Genomic DNA, 10,659 nt, shown 5'->3' on the forward strand with positions numbered 1-10,659 from the left:
CCAGAAAGGCTGGACCAGTCAATGTTCCCACCAGCAATGAATGAGGGTCCCTTCTCACCACTCCCATCCCTGCATCCACACCTACACTGGTTGTTTTTGTTCTTTATGATGTGTGCCAGTCTCTATGGTATAAGGAGTTATCTCATTGTTGTTTCAATTACATTTCCCTGATTATCAGTGATATAAAGTATTTTTTCATATGCCTTTTGGCCACTTGTACTTCTTTGAGAAAATTCTTGCTCATCTGTTCTTCTTCTTCCTTTTTATTTATTTATTTATTTTTTTGGATGGGGCTGGGTTTGTTTTTCTTGTAAAGTTCTACCAGTGCCTTATATATATATCTTGGATATTATCCCTTGATCAGATGAGTAAAGGTAAAGGCCCTCCCGTTGATCGTCGATTTGCTCGAGCGGGCCCAGTAACGTCTCCATTGGAGACTTTGTTGTTACTGTGTCTGGCATATCGAATACTCTAGGTAGCTTGCCGGGCTCTCTGATCAGATGAGCAGTGGGCAAATATTTTCTCCCGATCTGTGGGATGTCTCTGTATTTCGGTCAAGCTTCCCTTGAGGTGCAGAAGCTTCTTAACTTAATGTAGTCCCAATCTGCTGATCTTTGTTTCTGTTTGCTTGGTCAATGGTTTTAACTTTACTTAAAGATGCCTCTAGTTTTAATGTCATGGAAAGTTTTGCCTACATTTTCCTTAATGTAACTTATAGATTGGATCGGATATCAAGATATCTAATACATTCTGATTTCACTTTTGCGCATGGCATTACAAAGAATTCATTTTTCTGGCATGTGGCCAACCAGCTTTTCCAACATCACTTGTTGAAGAGGCTTTTTTAAACTCTGTTTCATTTATCATTGATCAAAGATGGACTGTCCATATACCTGAGGATCAGTCTTTGGATTTTCGATTCTTTCCACTGATGGAATTTGAGTTTTTCCTTTCTAAATTTTTAATTTTTTAAATTTTATTAGAGTACCACAAGATGCAGTTACAAAGCTTTCATGATCAGATTTCAGTCTAAAAATTTTTTAACACCCATCACTCCACCAGTGTACATTTCCCACACCAATTTCCCCCACCGTCGCAACCCCCAACATCTGTCAGTCTTCCTCCCTTCACCCCTCCCTCCTTCACTAGTCTTTATTCCAACACTATGCTGTTTGAATTACTAAAGCTTTGTAGTATAGTTTGATATTGGGGAGGGTGTCACCTTCTATCTTCTTTTTCCCTAGGACTGCTCTGGCTATTCAGGACAGGATTTATTAGTCCACATGAATTTCAGAAGTGTTTGATCAATTTCTTTGAAAAATGTCATGGGTATTCTCACAGGGACAACACAGAATTCGTATAATTGTCTGTGGAATATTGTCATCTTGACAATGTTAATCCTCCTGATCCATGAACAGTGAATATGTTTCCATTTCCTCATGTCCTCTTTTATTTCACTTTTATTTTTTGTATAGGTCTTTCACCTCCAGAGTCAGGAATTTGATAAAACTCTCAAAAATAAACCACGTTAAAAAAAAATAATAATAAGGCTCAAGGAATGAGTTTCAGGAGTAGAACACCTGCCTTGCAAGCATAGAGCAATGAGTTTGGTCCCTGGCACTGTCACACACTGCCCAGTGCAATCCACCAGTAACTAACAGGTGGGATTTCTGGGGCCTAAAGTGAAACCTAGCACACAGCAACCAACTGTAAGAGCACTGCAACCAAGTGTGCAGCCACAGACAACACAGTAATAGCAACAATCAATCCAAAAACAACTCAAGTTAAGCCTGAAACTTCAAAAACACGAGGACAGGAAAAATAGTTGAAAGGGCTGATGTGCACGTACAGAAACCCTGGGTGCAATTCCTGCCTATCCCACCCCACCCATTACCACTGTCAGGTGAACAGGCACTAATAATACTTGTTGCCTACACTTGGGCTGGAGCGATAGCATAGTGGGTAGGGCGTTTGCCTTGCATGTGGCCGACCCGGGTTCGATTCCTCTGCCCCTCTCAGAGTCCGGCAAGTTACCAGGAGTATTTCGCCCTCACGGCAAAGCCTGGCAAGCTACCCGTGATGTATTCAATATGCCAAAAACAGTTAACAGTCTCACAATGGAGACGTTACTGGTGCCCGCTCGAGAAAAATCAATGAACAATGGGAGGACAGTGCTACAGTGCCTACACTTAATATTCAAACTTCCAATCGAAAAATTAGAGTTGTTGAAAATTTGTCTGTCAACATGGTACTGGGCTAGAAACAGACCTGCAGACCAATGGAACAGAGTTGAATATTTTGTCACAAACCCCCAAATATATGACCACTTAATCTTTGACAAAGGAGCAAGAATTGTGAAGTGGAACAAGAAAAGCCTCTTCAACAAGTGGTGCTGGGAAAAGTGGATAACTACCTGCAAAAAAAAGAACTCTGACCTCTGTCTAATGCCAGGCACAAAAGTCAGATCAAAGTCGATTAAAGATCTCAATATCAGACATAAATCCATAAGGTATATAGGGGAAAATGTAGGCAGAACTCTCCACGACATTGAAGCTAAAAACATCTTTAAGGATGAAACAGCACTGACCATGCAAGTGGAAGCAAAGATAAACAAATGGGACCACATCAAACTAAGAAGCTTCTGCACTTTAAAAGAAAGTGACCAAAATACAGAAAGAACCAACAGAATGGGAAAGATTATTTACCCAATACCCATCTGATAAGGGATTAATATTCAGCATATATACAAGACACTAGTAGAATTGTACAAGAAAAAAAACCTCCAACCCCTTCAAAAAATGGGGAGAAGAAATGAACAGAAGTTTCCTCAAAAAAGAAATACAAATGTCCAAAAGGCACATGAAAAAATGCTCCACATCACTAGCCATCAGGGAGATGCAAATCAAAACAACAATGAGATATCATCTCACACCACAGAGACTGGCATACATCGAAAGAACAAAAACAACCAGTGCTGGCGTGGATGTGGAGAAAAAGGGACACTCTTTCACTACTGGTGGGAATGCCCACTAGTACAGCCTTTCTGGAAAACAATATAGACAGTTCTTCAAAAACTAGAAATTGAGCTTCCATATGACCCTGCAATACCAATTCTGGGAATATATCCCAAGGATGCAAAAAAGCACAGTAGAAATGACATCTATACCTGTATGTTCACTGCAGCACTGTTCACAATAGCCAAAATCTGGAAAAAAACCAAGTGCCCTAGAATAGATGACTGGTTAAAGAAACTTTGGTATATCTATACAATGGAATACTATGCAGCTGTCAGGAGAAATGAAATCATGAACTTTGCTTAGAAATGGATAGATATGGAGAGTATCATGCTAAGTGAAATGAGTCAGAAAGAGAGGGACAGACAAAGAAGGACTGCACTCATTTGTGGAGTATAAAACAACATAACATGAGGCTGACACCTAAGGATAGTAGATACATGAGACCGATAGATTGCTCCAGAGCTGGAAGCCTGCCCATGAGCAAAGGGGAGAAGGCAGCTGGAATAGAGAAGGGATCGCTAAGAAAAAAGATGGCTGGAGGAATCGCTCGGGATGTGAGATGTGTGCAGAAAGTAGATAAAGGACCAAACATGATAACCTCTCAGGGTTTGTACTGCAAGCCATAATGCCCAAAAGTACTGAGAGATTATGGGGAATCATGTCTGCCATGAAGGCAGGGGGAGGGTGGGAAAAGGGGAGTATACTGGGTATATTGGTGGTGTGGAAAGTGCACTGGTGGAGGGATGGGTGATCATTGTGAGATTGTAACCCAAACATGAAAGCTTGTAACTATCTCACAGAGACTCAATAAAATTAAGAAACAAAACAAAACAAAACTTGTCTCTGTCTCACACTACACTCAAAAGCCTCCCGAAACTTTTCTAATAGTTATGATACTAAACTCTTTTTATCCTTTTCTTTGCTATTGCATAATGAAATGTGTCAACATTTGGAGAAAGTAAAATTTAACTCAACAAACCGGTTTCTACCAAATAACTAGTATGTGATGCTATAAAATTATCAACCAGTAAAAAATGTAAAGTGCAAGATAAACTAATAAATTTTAAGGTAAAAAGAAATGAAATTTTCATTTATTGGTTTCACATACTAAACTTTAAAAAACTACTTGGAAGTTGGGGTGGGGAATGGGTCAAGTAGGCAGAGCGCACGCATGGTATGTCCAAAGCCATGACCTACATCTCCAGCACCACCAAAATAAAGGAACCACTTGTACAGCTGGGGATGTGCTCAATGGTAAAACATATACCTTGCAAATGTGAGGTGCTGGGTTCAATTCCCAGTACTACGTACACTCTTCCTTTCTCTTGAGACCTGTTTCGAAACACTCCTATTAAACAATACTTAAATGGGGCTGGAGAGAGAAGGTGCTTGCCTTGCACATGGCCAACCCCACTTCTATCCCGTGCCCCACATGTGGTCCCCCAGAACCACCAGGAGTGATCCCTGAGCAAAGAACAAGGAGTGAAAGGCCAAAAAAATAAAAACATGGCCCAAAAAAATTAAAACAGAGTAACAACCAAAAATAGTACTATGTTAACATGCAAGGGCTTATTGTTACTTTAAAAGTAATTTAAATTCTTTCTTAATTTGGGTCAAGAGAAACAGCTCAATGGACCGAACTCATGCTTTCCATGCAGAAAACCTAGGTCAATACCTGGGAACACATGATTTCCTGAGCTTTACCAGGAGTAAGCCTCCAGAATCACTGAATGTGGCATAGAAACAAACCCCCAAGAACACATGATTTCCTGAGCTTTACCAGGAGTAAGCCTCCAGAATCACTGAATGTGGCATAGAAACAAACCCCCAAAAAAAAATCTAACTTGATAACTATACTAAGTATAACCAATCTAAACACTAAAATAATGCAGAGTTCTCAATAACTTGCAAGTATATGAAGGGATCCTAAGACCAAAAGATTGATATCCAACCTTAGAGCTAATATTACTTATAATTATTCTGTGCTAGTATAAAGTGAATTCTCTGTATAAGTTCTCTGCCCTAAAGTAAGGTGGCCCAGAAGACTCTTATTTCAAAATTATTCTTTCCATTTTTCTTCTCTTGCTGTAAAGCCATCTGTCATAATTTTACAGTACTGTCAAGGTCTCATTTCATCCCCTTCTCATTCCATCTAACACATCAAAAAGTCAGAAAATAAATCACAGTATGCAAAAAGTGGGCTCTGAATAGGATGTCCTTGTGAAGGAAGCCCCCTGATTTTATTATACCTGCTGTCACTGGTCTCCCGTTGTTCATCGATTTGCTTGAGAGGGCCCAGTAACGTCTCCACTGTGACAATTGTTACTGTGTCTGGCATATCGAATACGTCATGGGTAGCTTGCCAGGCTCTGCCGTGTGGGCGAGATACTCTCGGTAGCTTGCCGGGCGGAGGAATCGAACTCGGGTCGGCCATGTTGGCAGCATGCAAGGCAAACGCCCTACCCGCTGTGCTATCGCTCCAGCCCATTATACCTGCTAGATCACTTAAACCTTTTTAATATTTTCTAGGTTTTCTGCTACAGTTTATATACATGAAGTTATAAATAACCTACACTGATTAACCTAAGTCATCTTTTATTAACTTAATTTTATATATTGTTATCTACTGTCCTACATACTATCACTTATAAAACTTTCAAGACCTTCACGAAATAAGACATGGTACAACAACATTTAAAGTGACAGGAATAGGGAGATAGCTCAGAGGACTGGAGTGCCTGCTTTGCATGCCAGTGCCTGAGGTTTGGTGCCTGGCACAACTTAGTCCCCATGCACCAACTGGAGCAACCACAGAGCACAGAGTCAGAAGCAAACACCAGTACTCCAGTATCAGGCATGGTTCCAAAGCAAAAGAAATAAAACTGAAGTGATAGTTAGGTTGAATTCTTTAATAAAGTCTGTGAGGGACAAGGGATGGCTCAGTGACTGAAGCTGCCTTGCTAGTATGAGGCTGTGAGTTCACAGTATGAGCACACTGCCACATGCACCAAAATCAATCCTAGTAGCCCTGTTTCTGCACAGGAGCTCTGCTATCTGAGATCAGAGATGCGGCGAGCAGTTTTCAGCTGCACCACAGACATTGCGTGCAAGCACTACAACTAAAAGGGTTCAACTCCTGGGGAGCATGGCAAGTAAAATGATCTGCTAACACTGTTATCAGGAGTACAAACCCAGAGTGTGTACATGAGCACCACAACTAAAGCAGTGTGACCCAGGGCATACACTGGTAAAGAGTGCAATCGCTGGTGACCACAACCAAGCATGTGTGTGTTACACACCCAAAACACTCCATCGTGAAAACATCAACAGAGGGAAAGGAAAGGAAGGGTAATATAACACAAAAGGTGGTAATTCCAAATTTTAGGAACACTGATGGAGCAAACATCTAACTTGAGGGGTAGGACAGAAAGAAAAGGAACAACAACAACAAAAACCAGATGAAAGATGCAGGGGCAATATTCCAATTTTAAAAAGTCAAAAGCATAATAAAACAAGAAGGTAGGGGATTGAAGAGAAGCATAATATTAACAATCTGATCTATTTTAAAATAGCTAGAGCTCCGGAATAATTGTTTTTTTTTTGGAAGGGGAAGGAGGGTGGTCACACCTGGGGATGCCCAGCAATTACTCCTGGCAGAGCTCAGGGGATCATGAGATACTGGGTAGTAAACCTGGGTTGGCACATGCAAGGCAAAGCACCCTACCTGGTGACCTATCTCTTCAGCCCAGTTTTAGAACAATTTTCAAAATAACTGAGGAAACAAATATAAATGTTAACAAGTAACATCAATGAAAGAAAAATGCAAGATTAAGATACTGATATATAAATTGAGCTGGAATAAAAAAAATTCAAAACGGTTGGAGAGATAGTACAGTGGGTAGGGCCATTGCCTCGCACACAGTCAACCTAGGTTTGATCCCCAGCATCCCATATGGTCCCATATGGAGCACCACCAGGAGTAATTCTTGAGCACTGCCCAAATTCTAAAAAGTGGGGTGGGGGTGGATATTCAAAACTAAATAGGGTTGATCAAATAGTTTTCCTACTCATGTTTTGGACAGTTTTTCAAGTGAAAACCATGGGCTAATAAAAGAGGCAAAGGGCAAAATATAATGAAGAACAACAGTTAAACATACAGAAAATCAGTAAAGTAAATGAATAAAAATAAGCTAAAGGAATTATACAGGAAAACTGAATATTAGCTACATTTCATTCTTAAAGAAACGTAGGACAGGAGAAAGCTTAAAGGAAAATAAGAAATGTGGGTACAATACAGATCAAAGATAGGCACCCAGAAAAATAACAATAGTAGTAATGTGTAATAAATCAAGGAAAAATGGAAAACAGAAGTTAATTTATCTCCTTAGAAAAGTCAAATGAAGACATAAGACATAAGTCACACACATATCTTTAATGACAAAACAATTAAAACAGGAAAGTATACTGTAGACAGTTAAAAACAGAAACAAAGTATTTCGTCAAAACAAAAAGAGAGAAAGACCTCTTTAGCTTATAAACCAGGTGTGTTTCCAATGGAGGAAAGGGGCATGTACAAAGAAGAGGATCAGCAAGGCAGTCAAATGAAAATGTAACCAACAAAATATGTTTAAAGAAAATCTGGATTAAGTAATAATTAGGAAAAAAAAACTGCTATCCATCACTACAATTTTCATTATCAAAAATACTCTGTAATCACTTATAATCTATTTCTAAACCCCAAACAGCTTATATTCTAAATTATGCTATCAATAGTTACTTTTCTGAAATGTTAAAGTGTTTCCTAAAGTAAGGTATGATTACTACCAACAATTCAATATCACTATCGCCAAAAGAACAAGATTTTAGAACTTCACCAATGATGTAAGTTAACTTTCTAGTTGCCATTTCTCCCAGTAATAGCATACAATAAAATCTGACTTCTGTATTTGAAGGTTGTAAGCGTTCCATACATGAAAACTGCAACAGTTTGATTTCAAACATCAAGGACTGCATAATTTAATACCTAATTAGCCAAGGCATTACAGTCATGCTATTGAAAACTCGTGTGTATTTTTAGGAAAGTCATTAAATGAACATTTCATGCGACATAAACAAGCATTTTGAGAGGAATCTCTACTTCCAAGTTTAAGGAAATGTACAAGATATAAAACCCCAATTTTGAAGTTATTTAAAAACATATAACTGATTATCTTTTTTAAAAACTACTTTAAAACCAGCCATATTTTAGACAGGGCTTTGAAAATATTTATAAAGTTTGACAACAATATAAAGCTAAAAGTTCACTAGTTATTTCAGTGTTAAAACAGTACCATTCTAAATAAACCAAAGTAAGCTTTGCTGTGTTGAGAATAAAAAGAATCAAAGGCAACTACAGAGGTGAGTATCTCACTTTTTAAAAAAAGTACTGTCTGCATCTAAACATACTCCTGTTCCCTCAAGCAAGAAAATCAAAGAACAACTTCTACAACTAGGAATTTAAATAGTTACTATAAAGTACTACAATACTTTTTATATGTAAATGTTACCAACACAGAGAAACATCTTTACAAGTTGTAATTCTCTAAAAAAGACTTGTTCTATCTAGAAAGGCTTTGTTGTTCCAAGGCCAAGTATAAGCCATTTAAGGAAACTGAAGTTCAATGCCATTTATTTTGTGCCATTCTTTCATATGTCCAAGAATAACCTCCTCCACCTAATGATACCTTCTCCAAAATCATAAAGCAGATTATGCACTATAAAGTCTTTGATAAAGCTACTTTAACTTTAACAGGAATTACTTGATAGTTCCAAATATTAATTAACATTAAAAGAAAAAGGATCTCCGGGGGAGGGGGGAATCAAAACAACATATGTACTAATAAAGAGTTAAATGATTCGTATTTTGACATGCACTTACAAACAACAAATAACAAGCAGTGAAGTAATTTGGGCAATCCAAACATCAATTTGTATCTGGCATATTCCTACCAATGCCAACAGAACAGCATACTTAATACTTACTCAAAAGTGCACTATTATCTTTCCTTCCCCTTAGCAGAAACTTGACTTTAAAATCAGACCAGAAACATCGCCGAAGGAACAACTCGCAGAGACCAAAACTAATCTGGGCTAGAAAGACGAGGCTCAACTGGGTCGCTAACTGGTCAGAAAGGAAAGTCTCGCATGCTTCACCAAGTCGGGGTCCGGACAGTCAAGCGCCCACCCCTCCTCTGGGAAAAACACTCGGGTCAACACAAAATGTACATCATGCGCGCTCCAGAAAGGCACAGCTGTCTCTCGCAATCACTCGCACATACACACCAATTCAGGCGCACATACTTTCTGTTCAGACCTGCAGAAAAGGGCTGGCAATCGAAGCTCCCGGAGGCCTGCCCCTCACTCCCAACGGCGCTCTCGACCCCCGCACTCAACGCCCTCTCCTTCCCCTCCCGTCCCGCTGGGGCACAGACAGGAAAACGCGCAGCTACCTGCGGGCGACCACTCACCCGAACAAGCGTCAGCGCCAGGCTCTAGAAGTCTGCAGGAAGCCAGTTCACCAGGCGCTCGCTCCACACGACCCACTTGGGGTGAAAAGGACAAAAGGCAAAACAATGATCTGTGTCGCTACTGCTGTTGGTGATCAAGTCCAACGAAACGGCTTTAAAAAAAGACTCGCTGGAACTAAAACTCGAGGCAGAGTGCCGGAGCCGGAAAAGATCGGTCCCAGCACAAACAGCTGCGGCAGCCATCTCGGCCGGGCGTCCGCGCAGCCACCCGGCTTCCCGCGAAGCCAGAGCTGTCAGGTTCAGCAGCTTCGCCCAGGGGCACGGCGCTCGCGTTCCAGGAAGCGACAGCGACAAAAGTTTCGGGGCCCCAACAAAGCGCGCGGCCTCCCGCGCCTCCGGGCCAGCTCCCGGCCGGAGCCCGAGCGCCCCGCACTCCGCACCCGCCCCTCGCCGACGCCCCCCGCAGCTCCGCCGCCGGCCAGCCCGTTCCCTTCCCACTGCACTCTGGCTCGGCTGGCACGCCGCCCCCTCGAGACTCGTCCCCCGGCCCGGTGCAGGAGCTCCGCAACTTGCCGACCCCCCGCCCGCCCGAAAAAATGCGAGCAAAAACGTACCTCTCGGCCGGGCAGCGTCTCGGGGCGGCGCGGTCGAGGCGGGCCGGACGCGCTTCCTCGCCTTCCCTCGGCGCGGCCGCGGACCCCGCGGGCTTCGGTCCCCGCGAGGGCGGACGCGGAGCGGCTCCCGCGGGAGGAGGGGGGCGCGGGCGCCGCCGCGGGGCCGGCCGCCGGCCGGGCTTCGGGCCTCGGGTCCGGCGCGAGCTCCCGGCTCCGCAGCGCGGGCTCTGCGCGAGAGCGGGCGGCGGCGCGGGGCGGGGGCGGTGGGAAACTTTTCGCTCGCGACTCCGCCCGGAATCCGCGACGCGGCTCACTTCCTGCCCGGGCGCGGGCGGCAGGACCCGGCGCGGCCCGGGGCCCGGAAAGCGGCGCCGCGCGCGCCGCGGGGGAGGGGGCCGCGGGGGCGGCGGCCGGGCCGGCCCGGACGAGGCCCAGACGCCCCCGCCCGGGGTCGCTCGGCGGCGCGCGCCCGGGCCGCGCTAGGCCGCCGCCTCCCGCCGCAGCCCCCGCGGCCGGCCGGCG

The 10,659-nt window shown here is 43.2% G+C and overlaps 1 protein-coding gene across 4 annotated transcripts in view; it reads right to left on the reverse strand.

Moving 5' to 3' along the window:
- Window positions 1–10,415, reverse strand: part of ERBIN (erbb2 interacting protein) — a 112,583-nt gene extending 102,168 nt beyond the window's left edge. For 2 of the 4 annotated variants that reach the window (XM_056112675.1, XM_056112674.1), the window contains exon 1: window positions 10,138–10,195. The gene's annotated coding sequence lies outside the window, so the exon portion shown is untranslated. Of the gene's footprint in view, window positions 1–9,523; window positions 9,543–10,137 lie in introns of those variants that run through there. The other 2 variants (XM_056112676.1, XM_056112673.1) reach the window with 2 other exon arrangements.
- Window positions 10,416–10,659: the final 244 nt, after the last annotated feature.

The sequence above is a fragment of the Sorex fumeus genome, unplaced genomic scaffold (assembly GCF_029834395.1).
Source record: "Sorex fumeus unplaced genomic scaffold, SorFum_2.1 ptg000018l, whole genome shotgun sequence".
Lineage (NCBI taxonomy): Eukaryota > Metazoa > Chordata > Mammalia > Eulipotyphla > Soricidae > Sorex > Sorex fumeus.